We start from the raw sequence: 25,723 nt of genomic DNA, 5'->3' as shown, positions 1-25,723 counted from the left end.
CCGCCCTCACACACATACTGGTTGCCTGCACAACCTTACTGAAGACCACCCGTGGCTAGTGAGTCCGCTGCACTGCAGTACAAAACTCACTCACAGGTAGAAGCTGTCCGCCTACCTCACTGATCTCGGGCTGCTCGGTGTTCTGCTTCATGTAGCCGGACTCAGTAGAGACAGACGCACTGCTGTCTCATGCCCGGCACCGCAGCTACTGGAGGCAATGGAGGCGGCCTGTAGCAGCTGCGGCGCACACCAGAGTTATGAGAGAGACGCTGGCCTCATCCTTCAGACGGCCGCAGCTTCCGCCTGCCTGCAGTGCCTGGACAAGGTGGGCCGGCGGAGGCGGAACGGAGGCAAGCGCTGGCTAGCCACGGATGTGTACTTGTGAAATCGGAGACACAGCGCTGCGGAATCATGCTGTACTCCGATTTCACTAGTCACAAATGACAGGGGGGGCACGGGCCCGAGTGCCCCCCCCTGGATCCGCCACTGCTTGCTCTCAGCATATGGGGTAAATGTATGAAGCAGTGATAAGAGTGAAGAAGTGAGCCAGTGGAGAAGTTGCTCATGACAACCAATCAGCATTCAAGTAACATATATAATTTGGATTGGTTGCCAACTTCTCCACAGGCTCACTTCTCCACTCTTATCACTGCTTCAAACATTCTGTGCTCTACCAGACCTTGGAACATATCTGGAATGTACTATTCTCAACCCCTCCCTCTCTGAGCTTCACAAACTCATAGGCCACAAGGGACTGTACATTTTGTTTTATTGTGTAACAGTGTTGCAGTGGAATTCCAAGACTGACCATTGCATTCCATAGCAATTTTAATTCATCCAAGCGATAGCAAAATTACTATATACAGTAGTTCCTACATATCTCATGGAAAGTGTTATATGACTCTGACAAAGACTATGAGGCTTTTCCACAGTCACTGAATTGTTTAGCACAACTGATGCATTATACTAAGTCAAAATCAATAAATGAAACACAAATCATATGCTCATTCCCTTAATATTAACTAGATGCACCAATTTTGTCAGGTATAATTTTTTCAATTCAGTCATCTAGCCAAATGAAATATGGACATTTTTTTTCAGAAGACCCAGATTTTTTTAAAAGACCCATATGCAGGTCAAAATGTGTTGGATCAGTGCTCCAGATCCAGTTATTCTCACTTGGATGCCGTCCATCTGCAGTATATCCCCAGGGCCTGATCGACTCTGGTGGCTAATACTTCTTAACTTATGGAAAATGTATCCAATCATAATGCGCTCACTGCATTCACCATAAACCAATGTGAGAAAATATCATAAACCAACTCTTATGGTAACAATGATACGTCCAAAAACAGTCACTGTTAAGGTGTCAGATCTCTGTGAAGTCACTCCTAGATGGCGTCATTCTGTACGTCTCGTCCAGTCCTCCGGTTGTTTGAATTCTGTGAAAAAAAACATGAGAACAGATCATTCAGATAAGCTCTTATGGTTCTTCAAATCCTGCTTGTAAACAATGCGTACCCAACTTACACATCACATGTGTGAATTCTACTCATCAAGGTATCTTTAAAATATCTTTAAAACACCAATATACCGTCTTTATGTGAGATTTCTGTCAAACCACCACCATCATCCAATAGTGCATACCATACTCACTGATTCACAGGATGGTACACCTCCTATCACGGTTTCTTTGGTAAGCTTGGATGCAGGGCTTACAATAACTTCAGCAAGGTGGATATGGTATGGACAGACGATATTTATTTAAAACTTAAAATCACACTAATGACAGACAGATATTTACAGCAGCGATAGGAACCCAAGAAGCGTGCAGTGTTTTCCAAATGGGGCTAGAAAAAATTTGGTAAGTTTTGCTATTTCACCATTAGGGGGCGTTCCCGATAGCGGCAGCCGGGAAGTGAGCCCTCAGTTTTACTAGCCACATAATATCTTTAAAACACCGATATACCGTCTTTATTTAGGCATTACGGTGTGTGGCATAATGTATAATAGGCATTACGGTGTGTGGCATATTGTGTAAGGGGCATTATGATGCATGGCATATTGCATAATGGGTATCACGGTCTGTGACATAATGTGTAAATTGGCATTATGTGTATGTATGTGAACAAGGCACAATACTAAAGCATCTGAGAGATCAGTGACATATGGATATGTATAGTTTACTATTCTTGAGTAGTATAAGGGGACCACCAGTTTGTATTGAAAAGGGATTTGTGCAGTGACAGTTTGGGGGAGACAAGTGACCTAATTGATATCTTGCACAGGGCCCTATGGAATCTTAATCCAACTCTGGGCCTGCTGCTCTGAATTAAAAATATAATTGTCTCAATCAAAACAATAAACCACAAACCTCTGAGTAATCTATAAAATTGGTCTTGTATACAAAAACCACAAACTGGGAACACAGCCAAGTCTGAGATTTACATGTGTTGGGACCAGTGTTGCTGCAGTGGAGGCTGCCACCCAGTGGCCACATGATGCATCTCACTCTTAATGAGGAGCACAAAAATCTTGTGAATTGAGTTAATCAATATGTAATTATGGGGTCTATTCATGAAACAGTGAAAACAGTGGAGAAACATTTCAGTGGAGAAGCTGCCCATGGCAACCAATCAGCATCTCTTACATTTTATAGAATACACTTGATAAAGGCTTCCTTCAAAGCTGATTGGTTGCCATGTGCAACTTCTCCACTGGTCCATTTCTCCAATCTTTTCACTGCTTCTTGAATAGACCCCTATATCACACTACTATATTTAGAACTACACACTTACTGCAGGCCTAGATTTCCCACAAAGCAACTAGGCGCCCGTGGGTCCCAATGGGCACTTGGATGGGCCCCACGAAGACATTTGGCCTGTCCAAAATGTTTCCAGAGTAACACTGCACCAGATAACGTCATGACATCACGTGGACTTGCCCGAACCCCCAGAGTCCCATTGTCTGTCCACTCCAACCCTACCATAAATCATAAATCCTATTCATGAAACAGTGAAAAGTGTGGAGAAGTGAGCCAGTGGAGAAGTTGCCAATGGCAACCAATCAGCATTGAAGTAACATTTATAATTTGCATACTATACAATTGTACAGAGCAGCTGATTGGTTGCCATGGGCAACTTCTCCACAGTCTCACTTCTCTCTTATTACTGCTTCATGAATAGAACCCATGGTGTACTTAAAAAAACAAAAACCCGGCAGCCAAACATTAATGCATACACCATCAGCAAACACGAATCTAGCAAACATAGGAGTTTAGGCCCTCATTCCGAGTTGTTCGCTCGCTAGCTGCTTTTAGCAGCATTGCACACGCTAAGCCGCCGCCCTCTGGGAGTGTATCTTATCATAGCAGAATTGCGAACAAAAGATTCGCAAAATTGCGAACAGAAATTTCTTAGCAGTTTCTGAGTAGCTCGACACTTACTCTGCCACTGCGATCAGTTCAGTCAGTTTCGTTCCTGGTTTGACGTCACAAACACACCCAGCGTTCACCCAGGCACTCCCCCGTTTCTCCAGCCACTCCCGCGTTTTCCCCAGAAACGGCAGCGTTTTTTCACACACACCCATAAAACGGCCAGTTTCCGCCCAGAAACACCCACTTCCTGTCAATCACACTCCGATCACCAGAACGAAGAAAAATACTCGTAATGCCGTGAGTAAAATACCTAACTTTTGAGTGAAATAACTAAGCGCATGCGCTCTGCGAACATTGCGCATGCGCAGTAAGCGACTAATCGCAATATAGCGAAATTCGGCAACGAGCGAACAACTCGGAATGAGGGCCTTAGTAAATTACCAGAGTTTTTGTTTTAAAAATATACCTTAGAACATTCGTAACCAGTCGAGTTTAATCTCGACTTAAACACGAATGATAGTAAATTTTCCCCCTACTGTGCCCAAATTGTGACGAATTAGAGAAGATGTAGAATGGACTGTTATCATTGGCACTTTCAGGCCAGCTGTCTAGTAATGAAAAATAATTTACAGTATGAGATACTGGTGTATAAAACAAACAACTTTAGCCAAGTTTTAAACATTAACAGTATTTGACTTTAGTACATTAAATACATATCAAATACATGTAATAAGAAATATCAGACTTTTGGACAGGAAAGAATGGGACTGAATCATTTTACCGCTTAGATTATATGGCTCTATTGACATTCATTGACTTTCCTATTTATGGGCAAATTTGGGGATTTACAGTATCTATTTATGTTTATAGACTTTTTTTTTGCTATTTATATGGAATATTTTATTCTACCATTTATACGTTTTTGGTGTTTAGTGCCTTGAATTCTAGCGATTGAATTCTAGCGATTGAAATATACATTGTTTGATGACACCTTATTTTAGTCCCATCCAGGCTGATGTGTGCGTAGGTTTAGAGGTTGACATCTATTTTATATACTGTAATAGCATTAAAACAGATGTATAGAGATTAGCATGCCCACACAACTCTATTAGCAATTGTATTAAAAAGTCATTAAATAATTTTAGAAATTCTTGCATTTCAGGGAATCAGTCTGTTAGTGAATATTGTACACTTTCTAGCTTTCCAGGGCCGGTTCTAGCCCTTATTGCGCCCCGGGCGGGAAACGGGGTCGTGGCTTCATACAGGGGGCGTGGTCAGTTACGCCCCCTGTACAGTAGAGTAGCGCCGCTGAAATACTGAGCGGTGCGCAATGACGTCATCGCGCACCGCACAGCAACGGTCCTCTCCACGAAGGGAAACTAGACGCATAGCGTCTAGTTCCCTTCACAGGAGAACACAGCCGGGGGACACAGCAGGCAGCGAGGGGCACAGCAAAAGCGGATCTTGCCATGGTGCGGCGCCCTCCGGATGGCAGCGCCCCGGGCAAAAGTCCTGCTTGCCCGTGGCAAGATCCGCTACTGTAGCTTTCAGAACCCACAAATTACCTGAAAATTATGTAAACGTAATACATATGAAATTATTACCATTTTTATTCAGTAGGCATTGTTAGACTATAAATAAAAGGAAATGTTTGATTCAGGGACGTGCAGTCAGGGGAGGCAGGGGAGGCACTGCCTCCCCTGTCATTAATGATTAAAATAATGTAAAGAAGATAGTTATAACACATATTCTGTGCCATAACTATCTGCTTTAGCCTTTACATTATTTTAATCTTTTTTACTTGTGTAAAAACTGTCTTTAATGTGTTTCGGAGGCACTGCAGCCAGTGCCTCCCGCTATCAATGGGAAATGGCCGGAAGCGGGGGGCGGGGCTAAGCTTTGGGCAGCGAAAGCCCATTAAAAAAATCATGAGAAGCGGTACTTACTATAAGTGCCTCTTTGATAGGGGGCGTGCTTTCAGCCTAAATGAAAGCACGCCCCTGTCACTAACAGTGATGTAATTGGCCGCGGGGATGGAGCGGGGGGACGAGACACAGTATGTATTTTTTAATACTTATCTACATGTATGGCCGCCTATAAGCTCCCCGCCCTCCCATTACCCCGGTTATGCAGTCCGCCCAGAGGCAGAGGGGAGATAGGAGCCGCCGACGCGATACCTTTTACAGAGGAATATCACCCGCCCGCCTGCTGGCCTACCAGGCCGCCCGGTCAGCGCACGGACTCCCCCGCCCACCCAGCGCACGGACTCCCCCGCTCGCCCGCCCAGCGGATGGACTCCTCCGGCCGTCCGCCCTCCTACCCGGCGCACGAACTCCTCCGGCCGCCCGCCCGGCGCACGGACTCCTCGTCTGCCTGGAGCAGGGACGTGCAGTCAGGGGAGGCAGGGGAGGCACTGCCTCCCCTGTCATTAATGATTAAAATAATGTAAAGAAGATAGTTATAACACATATTCTGTGCCATAACTATCTGCTTTAGCCTTTACATTATTTTAATCTTTTTTACTTGTGTAAAAACTGTCTTTAATGTGTTTCGGAGGCACTGCAGCCAGTGCCTCCCGCTATCAATGGGAAATGGCCGGAAGCGGGGGGCGGGGCTAAGCTTTGGGCAGCGAAAGCCCATTAAAAAAATCATGAGAAGCGGTACTTACTATAAGTGCCTCTTTGATAGGGGGCGTGCTTTCAGCCTAAATGAAAGCACGCCCCTGTCACTAAGGGGTCTATTCATGTACAAAACGAAATCAGAATTGCTACTTATCACTATACATCGCATCGCTTCGATGCGATGTATAGCCGTGATAAGTAGCAATTCATGTATACTTACCCTTCCGTCGATGCGCTGCGGTGTCTGGGGCTCCCGCGGTGACGTCTTCTCCGGCGGTCCCTCCCTGCGATGCGCGGGGTCCAGCGACGGTCCCTTTGCGCATGCGCACGGTGTTGACCTCCCGGCCGGCCGCAGTGGTTGCTGGGAGGTCGGGGGGCGGAGCCAGCACGAGGTGTCGCGTCTCCGCACCGCAGTTCAGGTTACGCCGTCCTCAGATGGCGAACCTGAACTCCATGGAGAAGCGGAAAGCAGAGCTTTCTGCACCTTCATGAATCGCACTCACCATACAAAGGTATGGTGATGCGATTCAGCCACAGAGCGGGGGTACCGCTGGAGAAGTCAGAGACTTCTCCACGGTAACCAGCTCTGTGAATTGCGGTAAGCAGACAAAAGCCCTGTTTACCGCAAAACAGGGCTTTTCTCTGCTTCATGAATAGACCTCTAACAGTGATGTAATTGGCCGCGGGGATGGAGCGGGGGGACGAGACACAGTATGTATTTTTTAATACTTATCTACATGTATGGCCGCCTATAAGCTCCCCGCCCTCCCATTACCCCGGTTATGCAGTCCGCCCAGAGGCAGAGGGGAGATAGGAGCCGCCGACGCGATACCTTTTACAGAGGAATATCACCCGCCCGCCTGCTGGCCTACCAGGCCGCCCGGTCAGCGCACGGACTCCCCCGCCCACCCAGCGCACGGACTCCCCCGCTCGCCCGCCCAGCGGATGGACTCCTCCGGCCGTCCGCCCTCCTACCCGGCGCACGAACTCCTCCGGCCGCCCGCCCGGCGCACGGACTCCTCGTCTGCCTGGAGTGAGGCAGCCAGAGCAGAGGGGAGCAGCTTGTAAATAGGACGGAGGGAGAGATCGCGGCCGGGAGCTACAGGTGAAGTGACATGCTTAACTGGCCGCTCCTTCCCAGCACTGCTCCCATCCTGCCCAACCCCCCCTAACTCAGCACTGTTACTCCCATCCTGCCTCCACTGCTCCACACCACTACTCCCATCCTACCCCCCTGCTATGCACCACTAATCCCATCCTACCCCCCTGCTATGCACCACTACTCCCATCCTACCCCCCTGCTATGCACCACTACTCCCATCCTACCCCCCTGCTATGCACCACTACTCCCATTCTACTCCCCTGCTATGCACCACTACTCCCATCCTACCCCCCTGCTATGTACCACTACTCCCATCCTACCCCCCTGCTATGCACCACTACTCCCATCCTACCCCCCTGCTATGCACCACTACTCCCATCCTACCCCCCCTACTATGCACCACTACTCCCATCCTGCCCCCACCCCCTGCTCTGCACCACTACTCCCCCTGCTCTCCCCCCCCCAAGTCAGGACCACTGCTCCTATCCTGCCCCCCGCTCTGCACCAATGCTCCCATCCTGCCCCCCAGCTATGCACCACTACTCCCACCCTGCCCCCCTGCTATGCACCACTACTCCCATCCTGCCCCCCTGCTCTGCACCACTACTCCCTCTGCTCTCCCCCCCAACTCAACACCACTGCTCCTATCCTGCCCCCTGCTCTGCACCAATGCTCCCATCCTGCCCCCCTGCTCCACACCACTACTCCCATCCTGCCCCCCAGCTATGCACCACTACTCCCATCCTGCCCCCCTGCTATGCACCACTAATCCCATCCTACCCCCTGCTCCACACCACTACTCCCATCCTACCCTCCTGCTATGCACCACTACTCCCATCCTACCCCCCTGCTAAGCACCACTACTCCCATCCTACCCCCCTGCTATGCACCACTACTCCCATCCTACCCTTCTACTATGCACCACTACTCCCATCCTGCCCCCCCCTGCTCTGCACCACTACTCCCCCTGCTCCCCCCCCCAAGTCAGGACCACTGCTCCTATCCTGCCCCCCTGCTATGCACCACTACTCCCATCCTATCCCCCCTACTCTGCACCACTACTCCCATCCTGCCCCCCAGCTATGCACCACTACTCCCATCCTGCCCCCCAGCTATGCACCACTACTCCCATCCTGCCCCCCCTGCTCCGCACCACTACTCCCCCTGCTCTCCCCCCCTAAGTCAGGACCACTGCTCCTATCCTGCCCCCGCTCTGCACCAATGCTTCCATCCTGCCCCCCTGCTCCACACCACTACTTCCATCCTGCCCCCCAGCTATGCACCACTACTCCCATCCTGCCCCCCTGCTATGCACCACTACTCCCATCCTGCCCCCCCTGCTCTGCACCACTACTCCCTCTGCTCTCCCCCCCAACTCAGCACCACTGCTCCTATCCTGCCCCCTGCTCTGCACCAATGCTCCCAGCCTGCCACCCTGCTCCACACCACTACTCCCATCCTATCCCCCTGCTATGCACCACTAATACCATCCTACCCCCCTGCTATGCACCACTGCTCCCATCCTGCCCCCCTGCTATGCACCACTACTCCCATCCTGCCCGCAGCCCCACACCACTCCTCAGCCTCAATGTACTGTGCGATGTGACCGGATGATGTCACACCACGCGAACGGCCGCCCACCAGCCCGTGTTCTCCTGCTGGGCCCACCAACTCCACTGATGAGGCTGAGAGACAGTGAAGGGCGGGCGACAGAGGCACAGACAGAAGGGTGGGAGGCTCAGAGCCACAGAGTGAAGTGGGGAGAATGAGAGACAAAGTGAGGGGTATTGCGAGAGATTCAGATGGGAGATGATGGTGTGGCTGAGAGACGACGCAGGGAGGAGATGATGGTGTGGCTGAGAGACGTGCAGGGCAGAGATGATATTGTGGCTGATAGATTCAGAGGGAAGGAGGTGACACGAGTCTGGTTGAACCTCTGTTGTATGTTGATGACATTGTTTATATTCCTACGCAAACAGGCATCTTCCAGATCATGTGACCTCCTACATAAATAGTGATTACCGACTGAAGACGCCGTCTGCCCAGGAAGGATACATTTCTTCAGAGGTTCCCCGTTATGAGAAACCACCATACAGGTAAGGTGCATATTGAATAGAAAAGAATGCCAATAGGCGGTGCTAGACACACTTAGTAGGCGGTGCTAGACACGCCCGATAGGTGTTGCTAGACATGCCCAGTAGGTAGGTGGTACTAGACACGCCTCTACGACGGTGCACCCCCTAATAAAATGTGCTGCGCACGCCTATGTGCAGCGGGGGCTGCAGTGGGGGAGAGTGGCGGGTACTTTAGTTTGTAATGGGCTGAGCTCACCCATGCTTTATCAGGGACCCAAGGCTCAGGGCTGTACTCCTTATGTTGTATTCCATACTGCTGGTAGAGTGGGACAGTAATGTGCTCTCCCTGGCGTCACCCTCTTTCTGTCACCCTCTCACTGTCACCGACTGCTGTCACCCACAGCTGGCACCGACTGCTGGTATCCTCTCACTGTCACCCTCTCCCTGGCTTCACCCTCTCGACATTACCCACAGCTGGCACTGACTGCTGTCACCCTCTCCCCGTCAGCCACAGCTGTCCCCGACTGCTGTCACTCTCTCCCTGCCATCCTCTCCCTGGCGTTGCCCTCTTCCAGTCACCCACAGCTGGCACGGACTGCTGTCACCCTCTCCCTGTGACCCTCTTGCTGTCACCAGCTCCCTGGCATCATCCTCTCCCTGGCGTCACCCACTGCTGTCACCCTCTCCCTATTACAAACTGCTGTCATCCTTTCCCTGGCATCACCCACTGCTATCACCCTCTCACTGGCAACACCCTCTCCCTGTCACCCTATCCCTAGCATCACCCACTGCTGTCACCCACTGCTTCTACCTGCAATCGCCCACTGTCTTTCATTGTCTCCCACTGACCACGGTGGTAACAGGCATTGGCTTGGGTGCGGTGGCGGGCATCGGCGGGACACAGCAGACATTATGGCTGCAGTGCCTCACCAGCCACTGAGCTCACCGCACGCCACTGGTTTGATTATATGTTTAAATTACAGTACAGTAAATACAATTATGTGACCAATGTTCACACATCTCCCCAGTGTGGAAATAACTCTTTGTGCAGATCTGCATATAAATGGTCACTAGGACCACCCATGGTATATGCAGAAAACAAACAATTATACTGTATATGCATATGGAATTCAATTCATTTAATAGTATTTAAAGAAATTATTGAGTTGAATAACATGCTTTTTATTTTTCTACACTTATTATTGGAACCTGCACTGGAGATGATACTGCCCTGCCTATACAATGGGATCCGGTCTGAAGATCGACACTGTCTAGGTCGACAATGTTTAGGTCGACCGCTATAGGTCGACAGTCACTAGGTCGACAGGGTCTGAAGGTCGACAGGGTTTCTGGGTCGACATGTGCTAGGTCGGCTGGTCAAAAGGTCGACATGAGTTTTTCACATTTTTTTCTTTTTTTGAACTTTTTCATACTTAACGATCCACGTGGACTATGATTGGAACGGTAATCTGTGCTGAGAGAAGCGGTAGCGGAGAGAGGCACCTTGCCGAAGCATGGCGAGCGAACACGGTGCACTAATTGGGCTTCCCGGTCACTGTACGGAGAAAACTACACCAAAAAAACATGAAAAACTCATGTCAACCTTTTGACCTGTCAACCTAGCACCTGTCAACCTAGAAACTTTGTCGACCTTCAGACCCTGTCGACCTAGTGACTGTCGACCTATAGTGGTCGACCTAAACATTGTCGACCTAGACACTGTCAATTTGATGATCCACATCCCTATACTATAAGACATAGCATATACCATAATGAAGAACATTTTGACATTTTCTCCTATGAATAATACATAAAAAATATTTAAGAAACAGACATAATGTTTGTTACATTGTAGATGGTGCCATCTGGTGGCGGCTGCTTGTAGCATTCCCTCCCTTCACAAGCCTTTTTAAAGTCACTGATCATTTTAATCTTTGCAAGCTATCATCCCCAGTACTCTATGGGCCTAATTCAGATCTGATCGCAGCAGCAAAATTGTTAGCAAATGGGCAAAGCCATGTGCACTACAGGGGGGCGGGGGGCTTTGGGCAGATATAACGTGCAGAGAGTTAGATTTGGGTTGGGTGAGTTCAAACTGAAATCTAAATTGCAGCGTAAAAATAAAGCAGCCAGTATTTACCCTGCACAGAAACCATTTAACCCACCCAAATCTAACTCACTTTTAGACGTGTGCACCGGAAATTTTTTCGGGTTTTGTGTTTTGGTTTTGGATTCGGTTCCGCGGCCGTTTTTTGGATTCGGACACGTTTTGGCAAAACCTCCCTTAAAAAATTTTGTCGGATTCGGGTGTTATTTTTCAAAAAACCCTCAAAAACAGCTTAAATCATAGAATTTGGGGGTAATTTTGATTTTATAGTATTATTGACCTCAATAACCATAATTTCCACTAATTTCCAGTCTGTTCTGAACACCTCACAATATTATTTTTAGTCCTAAAATTTGCACCGAGGTCGCTGGATGACTAAGTTAAGCAACCCAAGTGGCCGGCACAAACACCTGGCCCATCTAGGAGTGGCACTGCAATGTCAGACAGGATGGCACTTAAAAAAATTGGCCCCAAACAGCACATGATGCAAAGAAAAGAGAAAAAGAGGTGCACTGTGGTCGCTGGATGGCTAAGCTAGGCGACACAAACACCTCAATATCACAGGAATTATTTGTTCTAATCAATGGTATTATTGGTTCAAATCACTGGAAGAAAATGACAAAATCACAGGAATTATTCGTTCTAATCATCAATGGTATTATTGGTTCAAATCACTGGAAGAAAATAACAAAATCACTGGAATTATTTGGCAAGATCACTGTAATTAAAATTATAAATCACTGATATTAATTGGTAAAATCTCGCTATCGCCTGCCTAGTGAAGTGGAATCCAGATGGGATTTTGTACCGGGGACACAATAACTTCATCAATTGTCTAAATTCCAAAGCACTAATGGCGGAAAACGGGCGCACGTCTAACAGCGCACTGATTATACTGAGAACTGATTATACTGATCACTGATGATATTACGGAGAACTGACACTGAGCAGCGAGAACAGCACTGGTCACCACAATGCAACACTGACACTGAGCACAGATATTAAGCACTGATCAGGATACTAGAAGTGACACGGTGCAGCAAGATAATGCTATGGCCTACTGTACTGTACTACTGTATACTGGTGGTCACCACAATGCAGCACTGTACTACTATATACTGGTCACCACAATGCAGCAAAGATATTGAGCACTGATCCGGAGAATAGAACTGAGTCTGACACGGTGCAGCAAGATAACGCTATGGCCTGCTGTACTGTGCTACTATATACTGGTGGTCCCCACAATGCAGCACTGTACCACTATATACTGGTCCCCACAATGCAGCAAAGATATTGAGCACTGATCCGGAGAATAGAACTGAGTCTGACACGGAGCTGCAAGATACAGCAATGGACAACTGTACTGTACTACTATATACTGGTGGTCCCCACAATGCAGCACTGTACTACTATATACTGGTCCCCACAATACAGCAAAGATATTGAGCACTGATCCGGAGAATAGAACTGAGTCTGACACAGAGCTGCAAGATACAGCAATGGACAACTGTACTGTACTACTATTTACTGGTGGTCCCCACAATGCAGCACTGTACTACTATATACTGGTCCCCACAATGCAGCAAAGGTATTGAGCACTGATCCAGAGAAAAGAACTGAGTGTGACACGGAGCTGCAAGATACAGCAATGGACAACTGTACTGTACTACTATATACTGGTGGTCCCCACAATGCAGCACTGTACTACTATATACTGGTCCCCACAATGCCACAAAGATATTGAGCACTGAACCGGAGAATAAAACGGAGTCTGACACAGAGCTGCAAGATACAGCAATGGACAACTGTACTGTACTGTACTACTATATACTGGTGGTCACCACAATGCAGCACTGTACTACTATATAGTATTACTGGTCCACACAATGCAGCACACTGAGCACAGATATTGAGCTTTTCAGGCAGAGAACGTAGCCACATCCTCTCCGCTCAATCGACAATGCACGAGTTAAAATGGCGGTGACGCGCGGCTCTTTATATGGAATCCGAATCTCGTGAGAATCCGACAGCGGGATGATGACGTTTTCCCCTGTTCGGGTTTTGCGTCTTAGGCGGGAAGAACCGAGGTTGCCTCGGACCCGTGTAAACCACGTGAAGTTCAGGGGGGTTCGGATCTCGACGAGCCGAACCCGCTCATCTCTACTCTCTTTGCACATGTTATATCTGCCCCCTGAAGTGCACATGGTTTTGCCCATTTGCTAACAAATTTGCTGCTGCAATCAAATCTAAATTAAGCCCTATATACAAACTGACCTGTTAGCAATAATATAAAGTAGTTAGCAATAGTATACAGTATAGCACAGTTATTTTATTTTCCTATCGTCTCCAAAACTGTTGGGAGGTAACATCTGATAGTCTGACCTCACTAATGGAAATCTGTTACATCCCAACATTTAACCTGATTGCCGAATATCTTCCTTTTTCAGAGCTATTTTCTTTTTTTATTTAAATGTCAAGCCAAATCTGAAACATCTGGATGTCTGTGATTGTTTCTCCATTCGTGTACAATTGCAAAATAAAAATATTATCAATAAGTAGAGATGAGCGGGTTCGGTTCGTCGAGATCCAAACCCCCCCCCCAAACTTCACGTGGTTTACACTAGGGATGAGCGGGTTCGGTTCCTCTGAATCCGAACCCGCCCAAACTTCAGTTTTTTCTTCACGGGTCCGAGCGACTCGGATCTTCCCGCCTTGCTCGGTTAACCCGAGCGCGCCCGAACGTCATCATCCCGCTGTCGGATTCTCGCGAGGCTCGGATTCTATCGCGAGACTCGGATTCTATATAAGGAGCCGCGCGTCGCCGCCATTTTCACACGTGCATTGAGATTCATAGGGAGAGGACGTGGCTGGCGTCCTCTCCGTTTAGAGAAGAGAGTGAGACAGTAGAGAGAGACACAGTAGTAGTAATTTTGGGGAGCATTATTAGGAGGAGTACTACTATACTACTACTACTTGCTGAAGTGATATAGATTAGATAGTGTGACTGTATTAATTATCTGAATTGTGGGGGAGACACTGACAGTGGGGAGCAGTTAGAGTCTGAGAGCAGGACTCAGGAGTACATATAACGTACAGTGCACACTTTTGCTGCCAGAGTCAGTGCCACACTGCCATTGTGACCACACTGACCACCAGACCAGTATAATATATTTTGTTATTGTCTGCTTAGGAGTACTACTTGCAAGTTGCTGATAGTGTGACCAGTGACCTGACCACCAGTTTAATAATCAATCACCACCAGTTTAATATATATATATATATATATATATATATATATATAATTGTATATAATATATATATATATATAATATTGTATACCACCTACCCGTGGTTTTTTTTTTTTCATTCTTCTTTATACATAATACTATAGTAGCTTACTGTAGCAGTCTGCGGTGCTGCTGAGCTGACAGTGTCCAGCAGGTCCGTCATCAGTCATTACATAATAAATATATATACCTGTCCGGCTGCAGTACTAGTGATATTATATATACATATATATTGATTTCATCTCATTATCATCCAGTCTATATTAGCAGCAGACACAGTACGTTAGTCCACGGCTGTAGCTACCTCTGTGTCGGCACTCGGCAGTCCATCCATAATTGTATACCACCTCCCCGTGGTTTTTTTTTTTTCTTTCTTCTTTGTACATACTACTATAGTATAGTAGCTTACTGTAGCAGTCTGCGGTGCTGCTGAGCTGACAGTGTCCAGCAGGTCCGTCATCAGTCATTACATAATAATTATACATACCTGTCCGGCTGCAGTACTAGTGATATTATATTGATTTCATCTCATTATCATCCAGTCTATATTAGCAGCAGACACAGTACGTTAGTCCACGGCTGTAGCTACCTCTGTGTCGGCACTCGGCAGTCCATCCATAATTGTATACCACCTCCCCGTGGTTTTTTTTTTTTTTCTTTCTTCTTTGTACATACTACTATAGTATAGTAGCTTACTGTAGCAGTCTGCGGTGCTGCTGAGCTGACAGTGTCCAGCAGGTCCGTCATCAGTCATTACATAATAAATATACATACCTGTCCAGCTGCAGTACTAGTGATATTATATTGATTTCATCTCATTATCATCCAGTCTATATTAGCAGCAGACACAGTACGGTAGTCCACGGCTGTAGCTACCTCTGTGTCGGCACTCGGCAGTCCATCCATAATTGTATACCACCTCCCCGTGGTTTTTTTTTTTCTTTCTTCTTTGTACATACTACTATAGTATAGTAGCTTACTGTAGCAGTCTGCGGTGCTGCTGAGCTGACAGTGTCCAGCAGGTCCGTCATCAGTCATTACATAATAAATATACATACCTGTCCGGCTGCAGTACTAGTGATATTATATTGATTTCATCTCATTATCATCCAGTCTATATTAGCAGCAGACACAGTACGGTAGTCCACGGCTGTAGCTACCTCTGTGTCGGCACTCGGCAGTCCATCCATAATTGTATACCACCTCCCCGTGGTTTTTTTTTTTCTTTCTTCTTTGTACATACTACTATAGTATAGTAGCTTACTGTAGCAGTCTGCGGTGCTGCTGAGCTGACAGTGTCCAGCAGGTCCGTCATCAGTCATTACATAATAAATATATATACCTGTCCGGCTGCAGTACTAGTGATATTATATATATATATATATTGATTTCATCTCATTATCATCCAGTCTATATTAGCAGCAGACACAGTACGGTAGTCCACGGCTGTAGCTACCTCTGTGTCGGCAGTCGCTGGTCCATCCATAAGTATACTAGTATCCATCCATCTCCATTGTTTACCTGAGGTGCCTTTTAGTTGTGCCTATTAAAATATGGAGAACAAAAATGTTGAGGTTCCAAAATTAGGGAAAGATCAAGATCCACTTCCACCTCGTGCTGAAGCTGCTGCCACTAGTCATGGCCGAGACGATGAAATGCCAGCAACGTCGTCTGCCAAGGCCGATGCCCAATGTCATAGTACAGAGCATGTAAAATCCAAAACACCAAATATCAGTAAAAAAAGGACTCCAAAATCTAAAATAAAATTGTCGGAGGAGAAGCGTAAACTTGCCAATATGCCATTTACCACACGGAGTGGCAAGGAACGGCTGAGGCCCTGGCCTATGTTCATGGCTAGTGGTTCAGCTTCACATGAGGATGGAAGCACTCAGCCTCTCGCTAGAAAACTGAAAAGACTCAAGCTGGCAAAAGCACCGCAAAGAACTGTGCGTTCTTCGAAATCCCAAATCCACAAGGAGAGTCCAATTGTGTCGGTTGCGATGCCTGACCTTCCCAACACTGGACGTGAAGAGCATGCGCCTTCCACCATTTGCACGCCCCCTGCAAGTGCTGGAAGGAGCACCCGCAGTCCAGTTCCTGATAGTCAGATTGAAGATGTCAGTGTTGAAGTACACCAGGATGAGGAGGATATGGGTGTTGCTGGCGCTGGGGAGGAAATTGACAAGGAGGATTCTGATGGGGAGGTGGTTTGTTTAAGTCAGGCACCCGGGGAGACACCTGTTGTCCGTGGGAGGAATAGGGCCGTTGACATGCCTGGTGAAAATACCAAAAAAATCAGCTCTTCGGTGTGGAAGTATTTTACCAGAAATGCGGACAACATTTGTCAAGCCGTGTGTTGCCTTTGTCAAGCTGTAATAAGTAGGGGTAAGGACGTTAACCACCTCGGAACATCCTCCCTTATACGTCACCTGCAGCGCATTCATAATAAGTCAGTGACAAGTTCAAAAACTTTGGGCGACAGCGGAAGCAGTCCACTGACCAGTAAATCCCTTCCTCTTGTAACCAAGCTCACGCAAACCACCCCACCAACTCCCTCAGTGTCAATTTCCTCCTTCCCCAGGAATGCCATGTCACTGGCAATTCTGACGAGTCCTCTCCTGCCTGGGATTCCTCCGATGCATCCTTGCGTGTAACGCCTACTGCTGCTGGCGCTGCTGTTGTTGCTGCTGGGAGTCGATGGTCATCCCAGAAGGGAAGTCGTAAGCCCACTTTTACTACTTCCACCAAGCAATTGACTGTCCAACAGTCCTTTGCGAGGAAGATGAAATATCACAGCAGTCATCCTGTTGCAAAGCGGATAACTGAGGCCTTGACAACTATGTTGGTGTTAGACGTGCGTCCGGTATCCGCCGTTAGTTCACAGGGAACTAGACAATTTCTTGAGGCAGTGTGCCCCCGTTACCAAATACCATCTAGGTTCCACTTCTTTAGGCAGGCGATACCGAGAATGTACACGGACGTCAGAAAAAGACTCACCAGTGTCCTAAAAAATGCAGTTGTACCCAATGTCCACTTAACCACGGACATGTGGACAAGTGGAGCAGGGCAGGGTCAGGACTATATGACTGTGACAGCCCACTGGGTAGATGTATGGACTCCCGCCGCAAGAACAGCAGCGGCGGCACCAGTAGCAGCATCACGCAAACGCCAACTCTTTCCTAGGCAGGCTACGCTTTGTATCACCGGTTTCCAGAATACGCACACAGCTGAAAACCTCTTACGGCAACTGAGGAAGATCATCGCGGAATGGCTTACCCCAATTGGACTCTCCTGTGGATTTGTGGCATCGGACAACGCCAGCAATATTGTGTGTGCATTAAATATGGGCAAATTCCAGCACGTCCCATGTTTTGCACATACCTTGAATTTGGTGGTGCAGAATTTTTTTAAAAACGACAGGGGCGTGCAAGAGATGCTGTCGGTGGCCAGAAGAATTGCGGGACACTTTCGGCGTACAGGCACCACGTACAGAAGACTGGAGCACCACCAAAAACGCCTGAACCTGCCCTGCCATCATCTGAAGCAAGAAGTGGTAACGAGGTGGAATTCAACCCTCTATATGCTTCAGAGGTTGGAGGAGCAGCAAAAGGCCATTCAAGCCTATACAATTGAGCACGATATAGGAGGTGGAATGTACCTGTCTCAAGCGCAGTGGAGAATGATTTCAACGTTGTGCAAGGTTCTGCAACCTTTTGAACTTGCCACACGTGAAGTCAGTTCAGACACTGCCAGCCTGAGTCAGGCCATTCCCCTCATCAGGCTTTTGCAGAAGAAGCTGGAGGCATTGAAGGAGGAGCTAAAAGGGAGCGATTCCGCTAGGCATGTGAGACTTGTGGATGGAGCCCTTAATTCGCTTAACAAGGATTCACGGGTGGTCAATCTATTGAAATCAGAGCACTACATTTTGGCCACCGTGCTCGATCCTAGATTTAAAACCTACCTTGGATCTCTCTTTCCGGCAGACACAAGTCTGCTGGGGTTCAAAGACCTGCTGGTGACAAAATTGTCAAGTCAAGCGGAACGCGACCTGTCAACATCTCCTCCTTCACATTCTCCCGCAACTGGGGGTGCGAGGAAAAGGCTCAGAATTCCGAGCCCACCCGCTGGCGGTGATGCAGGGCAGTCTGGAGCGACTGCTGATGCTGACATCTGGTCCGGACTGAAGGACCTGACAACGATTACGGACATGTCGTCTACTGTCACTGCATATGATTCTCTCACCATTGAAAGAATGGTGGAGGATTATATGAGTGACCGCATCCAAGTAGGCACGTCAGACAGTCCGTACTTATACTGGCAGGAAAAAGAGGCAATTTGGAGGCCCTTGCACAAACTGGCTTTATTCTACCTAAGTTGCCCTCCCACAAGTGTGTACTCCGAAAGAGTGTTTAGTGCCGCCGCTCACCTTGTCAGCAATCTGCGTACGAGGTTACTTCCAGAAAATGTGGAGAAGATGATGTTCATTAAAATGAATTATAATCAATTCCTCCGTGGAGACATTGACCAGCAGCAATTGCCTCCACAAAGTACACAGGGAGCTGAGATGGTGGATTCCAGTGGGGACGAATTGATAATCTGTGAGGAGCGGGATGTACACGGTGATATATCGGAGGATGATGATGAGGTGGACATCTTGCCTCTGTAGAGCCAGTTTGTGCAAGGAGAGATTAATTGCTTCTTTTTCGGTGGGGGTCCAAACCAACCCGTCATTTCAGTCACAGTCGTGTGGCAGACCCTGTCACTGAAATGATGGGTTGGTTAAAGTGTGCATGTCCTGTTTATACAACATAAGGGTGGGTGGGAGGGCCCAAGGACAATTCCATCTTGCACCTCTTTTTTCTTTCATTTTTATTTGCGTCATGTGCTGTTTGGGGAGTGTTTTTTGGAAGGGCCATCCTGCGTGACACTGCAGTGCCACTCCTAGATGGGCCAGGTGTTTGTGTCGGCCACTAGGGTCGCTTATCTTACTCACACAGCTACCTCATTGCGCCTCTTTTTTTCTTCTTTGCGTCATGTGCTGTTTGGGGAGTGTTTTTTGGAAGGGCCATCCTGCGTGACACTGCAGTGCCACTCCTAGATGGGCCAGGTGTTTGTGTCGGCCACTAGGGTCGCTTAGCTTACTCACACAGCTACCTCATTGCGCCTCTTTTTTTCTTCTTTGCGTCATGTGCTGTTTGGGGTGTGTTTTTTGGAAGGGCCATCCTGCGTGACACTGCAGTGCCACTCCTAGATGGGCCAGGTGTTTGTGTCGGCCACTAGGGTCGCTTAGCTTAGTCATCCAGCGACCTCGGTGCAAATTTTAGGACTAAAAATAATATTGTGAGGTGTGAGGTATTCAGAATAGACTGAAAATGAGTGGAAATTATGGTTTTTGAGGTTAATAATACTTTGGGATCAAAATGACCCCCAAATTCTATGATTTAAGCTGTTTTTTAGGGTTTTTTGAAAAAAACACCCGAATCCAAAACACACCCGAATCCGACAAAAAAAATTCGGTGAGGTTTTGCCAAAACGCGTTCGAACCCAAAACACGGCCGCGGAACCGAACCCAAAACCAAAACACAAAACCCGAAAAATTTCAAGTGCACATCCCTAGTTTACACAGGTCCGAGGCATCCTCGGTTCTTCCCGCCTAACACGCAAAGGGGGTAATTCCAAGTTGATCGCAGCAGGAATTTTGTTAGCAGTTGGGCAAAACCAGGTGCACTGCAGGGGAGGCAGATTTAACATGTGCAGAGAGAGTTAGATTTGGGTGGGGTGTGTTCAATCTGCAATCTAATTTGCAGTGTAAAAATAAAGCAGCCAGTATTTACCCTGCACAGAAATAAAATAACCCACCCAAATCTAACTCTTTCTGCACATGTTATATCTGCTTCCCGTGCAGTGCACATGGTTTTGCCCAACTGCTAACAAAATTCCTGCAACTTGGAATTACCCCCAAAACCCGAAGGGGGGAAAACGCCATCATCCCGCTGTCGGATTCTCGCGAGATTCGGATTCCATATAAAGAGCCGCGCGTCGCCGCCATTTTCACTCGTGCATTGTCGAGGACGTGGCTAGGTTCTCTGCCTGAAAAGCTCAATATCTGTACTCAGTGTGCTGCATTGTGGGGACTAGTATATAGTAGTACAGTGCTGCATTGTGGTGACCACCAGTATATAGTAGTACAGTACAGTACAGTTGTCCATTGCTGTATCTTGCAGCTCCGTGTCAGACTCAGTTCTATTCTCCGGATCAGTGCTCAATATCTTTGCTGCATTGTGGGGACCAGTATATAGTAGTACAGTGCTGCATTGTGGGGACCACCAGTATATAGTAGTACAGTACAGTTGTCCATTGCTGTATCTTGCAGCTCTGTGTCAGACTCAGTTCTATTCTCCGGATCAGTGCTCAATATCTTTGCTGCATTGTGGGGACCAGTATATAGTAGTACAGTGCTGCATTGTGGGGACCACCAGTATATAGTAGTACAGTACAGTAGGCCATAGCGTTATCTTGCTGCACTGTGTCACTTCTATTCTCCGGATCAGTGCTTAATATCTGTGCTCAGTGTCAGTGCTGCATTGTGGTGACCAGTATACTACAGTGCAATAGTCCAGTGCTGTTCTCGCTGCTCAGTGTCAGTTCTCCGTAGTATCATCAGTGATCAGTATAATCAGTTCTCAGTATAATCAGTGCGCTGTTAGACGTGCGCCCATTTTCCGCCATTAGTGCATTGGAATTTAGACAATTGATGAAGTTATTGTGTCTCCGGTTCAAAATCCTATCTAGATTCCACTTCACTAGGCAGGCGATAGCGAGATTTTACCAATTAATATCAGTGATTTATAATTATTAATTACAGTGATCTCTCCAAATAATTCCAGTGATTTTGTCATTTTCTTCCAGTGATTTGGACCAATAATACCATTGATTAGAACGAATAATTCCTGTGATTTTGTCATTTTCTTCCAGTGATTTGGACCAATAATACCACTGATTAGAACGAATAATTCCTGTGATTTTGTCATTTTCTTCCACTGATTTGAACCAATAATACCATTGATTAGAACAAATAATTCCTGTGATATTGAGGTGCTTGTGTCGCTTAGCTTAGCCATCCAGCGACCACAGTGCACCTCTTTTTCTCTTTTCTTTGCATCATGTGCTGTTTGGGGCCTATTTTTTTAAGTGCCTTCCTGTCTGACACTGCAGTGCCACTCCTAGATGGGCCAGGTGTTTGTGCCGGCCACTTGGGTCGCTTAGCTTAGTCATCCAGCGACCTCGGTGCAAATTTTAGGACTAAATATAATATAGTGAGGTGTTCAATATAGTGACTTGTTTTAAGGACATTACATCAAAGTTGGATCCGCCTGTAGTGTGTTTTTCCACTTTAATTTTGAGTGTGACTCCAAATCCAGACCTCCATGGGTTAATAAATTTGATTTCCATTGATAATTTTTGTGTGATTTTGTTGTCAGCACATTCAACTATATAAAGAACAAAGTATTTAATAAGAATATTTCATTCATTCAGATCTAGGATGTGTTATTTTAGTGTTCCCTTTATTTTTTTGAGCAGGGTATATATATACGGCAGTATCACTGGAATTATATGGCAGTACCACTGGACATATACGGCAGTATCACTGGAATTATACGGCAGTATCACTGGAATTATACGGCAGGATCACTGTATTTATACGTCAGTACCACTGGAATTATATGGCAGGATCACTGGAATTATACAGCAGGATCACTGGATTTATACAGCAGTACGGCTGGACATATACGGCAGTATCACTGGACTGGACTTATATGCCAGTACCACTGGAATTATACGGCAGGATCACTGGAATTATATGGCAGGATCACTGGAATTATATGGCGAATTATATGGAATTATACAGTAGTACTGCTGGACATATACGGCAGTATCAATGGACATATATACGGCAGTATCACTGGAATTATACGGCAGTATCACTGGACATATACGGCAGTACCGCTGGACATATACGGCAGTATCAATGGACATATACGGCTGTATCAATGGACATATAAGGCTGTATCAATGGACATATAAGGCAGTATCAATGGACATATACGGCAGTATCACTGGAATTATACAGCAGGGTCACTGGAATTATACGGCAGGATCACTGGAATTATACGACAGTACCAGTGTAATTATACGGCAGGATCACTGGAATTATATGGCAGGATCACTGGAATTATATGGCAGGATCACTGAACATATACGGCAGGATCACTGGAATTATACGGCAGGATCACTGGAATTATACGGCAGGATTACTGGACATATACGACAGTATCAATGGACATACTGTATAAGGCAGTATCACTGGAATTATACAGCAGGATAACTGGATTTATACAGCAGTACCGCTGGACATATACGGCAGTATCACTGGACTGAATTTATACGCCAGCACGACTGGAATTATACTGCAGGATCACTGGAATTGTATGGCAGGATCACTGGAATTATACGGCAGGATCACTGGACATATATGGCAGTATCAATGGACATATACGGCAGTATCACTGGAATTATACGGCAAGATCACTGGATTTATACAGCAGTACCGCTGGACATATATGGCAGTATCACTGGACTGGAATTATACATCAGGATCACTGGAATTATACATCAGGATCACTGGAATTATACGGCAGGATCACTAGAATTATACACCAGTACCACTGGAATTATACGTCAGGATCATTGGAATTATACGGCAGGATCACTGGAATTATACGGCAGGATCACTGGAATTATACGTCAGGATCACTGGACATATACGGCAGTATCACTGGAATTATACGGCAGGATCACTGGACATATACGGTAGTATCACTGGACATATACGGCAGTATCACTGGAATTATACGGCAGGATCACTGGAATTTTATGGCAGGATTACTGGATATATACGGCAGTATCAATGGACATATACGGCAGTATCACTGGAATTATACGGCAGTATAACTGGATTTATACAGCAGTACCGCTGGACATATACGGCAGTATCACTGGACATATACGGCAATATCACTGGACATATACAGCAGCACAGGGACACCACCACTGGACTGGTGCAGGACAACACAGCAGCACTGCAATGGACTGGATTTATACAGCAGCACTGGACAAATGGCAGCAGAGGACACCACCAGTGTGACTGGACTGATGCAGCACAAGACACCACCACTGGACTGGACTTATACAGCAGCACTGGACATATGGCAGCAGAAGACAACACCACTGTGACTGGACTAATGCAGCACAAGACACCACCACTGGACTAATGCAGCACAACACAGCACCACTGGACTGGACTTATACAGCAGCACTGGACATATGGCAGCAGAGGACACAACCACTGTTATGCAGCACAAGACACTACCTCTGAGGACACTGAGGATGGAGACACGTCCTCTCTCTACACTCTCCAATGCTGGAGTGAAAATGGTGGGGATGCGCGGCTCCTTATATGGAATCCAAACCCCGCCAGAATACGACAGCGGGATGATGACGTTTTGCCTCGTTCTGGTTTCCGAGTTAGGTAGGAAAACCCGAGCCTGACTCGGATCCGGGCTCGGGTAGTGAAGTCCGGTAGGGTTCGGTTCTCTGAGAGCCGAACCCGCTCATCTCTAATAGAAAGGCATCATATTTGGCTTAACTGTTATTAAGACCCATGGCTAGTGGCGGATTTTAGCTATGGGCTGCAGTCCATGGAAACCGGGGTTTTGTACATACGTAGTCATACCACTGTGTCTGCGCATGTGCCAGTCCAGGCACCTGCTGGATCCATTGCACAGGTGCCAGGACCCAGGCTCCCTGTCTCTTCTCCTCTCCGGGCACGGGGGTGGCAGCAGCTCCCCAACTTAAAGTATTAGCCCCCCGCTGCCCATGATCACGACAGCCACTTTTAATGGTTATTTAACCATTCTCTATGCCAACTCTCTCACTTGTTAACCCAGTTGTAGTAATTCTTACATCAGCTCTTTCAGTTATTGGTGGTGGTATGATATGACCATCAATTTTGAGTCAGACATCTGCTGTTCCAGTGAGTATTCCTCCCCAATCCCTTACCCAATCCCTATACTTAACCCTCTCACTAGTACCTAACCCTAATCCACCTGCTACAGCATAACCCTATTCCTTCCCCTACTGCCTAACGCTAACATGTCAACATTCTAAGAATGTCTGCATTTTGCATGTCAACATTTTAACAATATCAAAATTCTAACTGTTGAAATTGCTGTGTCGGCATTATGAATGTTGTCAACCTAATGACTATAACCTGTTCCAGGTTTTTCCTAAATCAGCTTCTTATTGATTCTCAAGGGAAAGGTTCACCCTGCTCCCACGTACACTCTACAGTAGGATAATGATGGTTCATTGTTTATCTTGGTTATGCTCTCAGTTTCATTTTTCACAGCCACTACCACGCGCAATCCTTTCATCATTGCCAAAGTAACCCACTTGGACAGAACCTTGTCCACTCGCTTATTGTTTACCACCTGTACAACTTAACCTCATGCATACTGGCCTTATCCTTACCTGACTACCCACTCAATCAGGGCCGGCCCCAGGCCCCAAATTCTTATGGGCAGTGTCCTTTCTAGCCTATATCTCATGTCATTCTACCTCTTTTGCTGAAGTTTTGGTGTGAAAGCTATGCTGATTGTTAACTTAACTGCACTGACTGAATTATTTATGAATTACTCATACTCCTGGTTATTGTACCACATATCTGTTTATTCTTAATTGTATGCTATAATACTTATTTGTATTCATATATTTGGTACTATGCGTAATTGCATAAATGTAAATGTATGCTGATTGCCCAGGCATGTGGAATTTCATAGGCCACGCCACGCCTTTTCATAGTCCGTGCGTGTGTCCCTCTTCTAGCCAGGGCAAAGTTGGGAGGTATGTATAAATCATTTCTAATAATGATTATGATACTGCCTCTGATAACCAAGGGGGTAATTCAGACCTGATTTGCGTTTTCGCACAGCGGGCGATCAGGTCCAAACTGCGCATGCATATGTACCGCAATGCACAGGTACATCGCACGAGTACAAAGCGGATCGCCGCTCAACGATAAGTTTGTGCGACGGAT

The 25,723-nt window shown here is 46.9% G+C and overlaps 1 long non-coding RNA gene across 1 annotated transcript in view; it reads right to left on the bottom strand.

Moving 5' to 3' along the window:
* Nucleotides 1–808: 808 nt before the first annotated feature.
* LOC135055928 (uncharacterized) overlaps nt 809–25,723 on the bottom strand; it is a 229,563-nt gene continuing 204,648 nt past the window's right edge. Inside the window, exon 3 of the long non-coding RNA XR_010243850.1 lies at nt 809–1,442. This is a non-coding gene — a long non-coding RNA (uncharacterized LOC135055928). The remainder of the gene's footprint in view (nt 1,443–25,723) is intronic.

Source organism: Pseudophryne corroboree, chromosome 3 (genome assembly GCF_028390025.1).
Source record: "Pseudophryne corroboree isolate aPseCor3 chromosome 3, aPseCor3.hap2, whole genome shotgun sequence".
Lineage (NCBI taxonomy): Eukaryota > Metazoa > Chordata > Amphibia > Anura > Myobatrachidae > Pseudophryne > Pseudophryne corroboree.
This window is presented reverse-complemented; position numbering and strand designations above follow the sequence as displayed.